This window comes from Triticum dicoccoides, chromosome 6A (assembly GCF_002162155.2).
Source record: "Triticum dicoccoides isolate Atlit2015 ecotype Zavitan chromosome 6A, WEW_v2.0, whole genome shotgun sequence".
NCBI lineage: Eukaryota > Viridiplantae > Streptophyta > Magnoliopsida > Poales > Poaceae > Triticum > Triticum dicoccoides.
The window spans coordinates 569,741,718-569,744,005 of NC_041390.1; positions in this window are offsets into that span (position 1 = coordinate 569,741,718).

A 2,288-nucleotide genomic window follows, 5' to 3' on the forward strand; every position below is an offset into this window, starting at 1 on the left:
TAGCATATCCTACCCGGCGATCCTCCCCTCGTATCCCTGAGGGAGAGCGACCACCGGTTGTATCTGGCACTTGGAAGGGTGTGTTTTATTAAGTATCCGGTTCTAGTTGTCATAAGGTCAAGGTACAACTCCAAGTCGTCCTGTTACCGAAGATCACGGCTATTCGAATAGATTAACTTCCCTGCAGGGGTGCACCACATAACCCAACACGCTTGATCCCATTTGGCCGGACACACTTTCCTTGGTCATGCCCGGCCGCGGAAGATCAACACGTCGCAGCCCCACCTAGGCAAAACAGAGAGGCCAGCACGCCGGTCTAAACCTAAGCGCACAGGGGTCTGGGCCCATCGCCCATAGCACACCTGCACGTTGCGAGGGCGGCCGGAAGCAGAACTAGCCCCCTTAATACAAGAGCAGGCTTACGTTCCAATCCGGCGCGCGCCGCTCCGTCGCTGACGTCTGAAGTGCTTCGGTTGATACCACGACGTCGGGATACCCATAACTACTCCCGCGTAGATGGTTAGTGCGTATAGGCTCGTAGCCAACTCAGATCAAATACCAAGATCTCGTTAAGCATGTTAAGTATCCGCGAACACCGAACAGGGCCAGGCCCACCTCTCTCCTAGGCGGTCTCAACCTGCCCTGCCGCTCCGCCTCAAAGATCCACTCGCGGGTGCTCCACCAGCCGACCCGACTTTAGTCTCCACATGTATCATGTATAAAGTATATAGTATATACCCGTGATCACCTCCCGAGTGACCACGGCCCAATAGTATAGCAAGGCAGACTGACAAGAATGTAGGGCCAATGATGATAAACTAGCATCCTATACTAAGCATTTAGGATTGCAGGTAAGGTATCAACAGATGTAGCAACAATGTCAGGCTATGCAACAGAATAGGATTAATGGAAAGCAGTAACAGGCTACACTACTCTAATGCAAGCAGTATAGAAGAGAATAGGCGATATCTGGTGATCAAGGGGGGGCTTGCCTGGTTGCTCTGGCAAGAAGGAGGGGTTGTCAACTCCGTAGTCGAACTGGGCAGCAGCAGCGTCGGTCTCGTAGTCTACCCGAGAGAAGAGGGGGAAGAAACAATGAATACAATGCAAACAAATGCATATCGATGCATGACATGACAAGTAACGATGCTAGGTGTGCCCAATCGCGGTAGTAGGTGATACCGACGAAGGGGGGAAACATCCGGGAAAGTATTCCCGGTGTTTCGCGTTTTTGGACAAATGAACCGGAGGGGGAAAGTTGCGAGTTCGATAGGTTAGGGGTGTGTGGCGGACGAACGGACTGCGTATCCGGAATCGTCTCATCGTTCTGAGCAACTTTCATGTTAAAAATATTTTAATCCGAGTTACGGATTAAAAGATATGATTTTCTAAAGATTTTATTAATTTCTGGAATTTAATTAATTATTTAAATCCAACATTATCCAAACAGTCTTTGCTGACGTCATCATGACGTCAGCATGACGTCGGCAGTTGACCTGGTCAACCTGACATGGGGGTCCCGCATGTCATTGCCTATCTAACTAACTAACTGTTATTCTAATTAATTAGCAGGTTAATTTGGTTTAATAGTTAGTTAACAGAATTAATTAAGTTAATTAATTCTTCAATTAATTAACTAATTAATATTATTTATTTATTTTATTATTATTTTTAAGTCTTTTTCGTTTTACTGGGCTGGGCCCCAGCAGTCAGTGGCCAGAGGCCTATCGGGCGTCGGGTTACGGGCGCGGGCGAGCGGGCGCCAGCCTGCCAAGGCGCTCGCCCAGGCCATCCGGGGCGTAGCGGGGCGCCGGCGTTGGCACGACGGGCGCGGCGGGGGTGGCCGCCGACGGGTGCGGCCAAGGGAGCGAGCGGCGCACACGAAAAGGGGCGCGGGAGGGAGGTCAGCGTGGCCGCGCACGAGGTGGCAGAGGCGGCGGCCGTGGAGTGCAGCAACGGCAGTTGCGGGCCGCGGTGAGCAAGGGCGGACGGATGCGGGGGCCGACAGCGATGACCGAGGACGCGGCCACGGGGCGCGGGTGGGCGCGCACGACACGAGGCCGGCGCGGCTATGGCAAGACAGGGGAGAAAGGAGGGGCGCGGCGTCGTGGCGGCGTCGATGACGGCGCACGAGGCGAGGACCGACGACGGGGTTGGGGACGGCGCGGAGCGAGCTCCGGCCATGGCGGCCGAGCGCGGGGACGAACTCAACGGTGACAGAGCGAAGCAAGGGGAGAGGAGAGGGGCGATGCTCACTGTGGCCGTAGGGGTTTGGGGCAGTGGGCTCG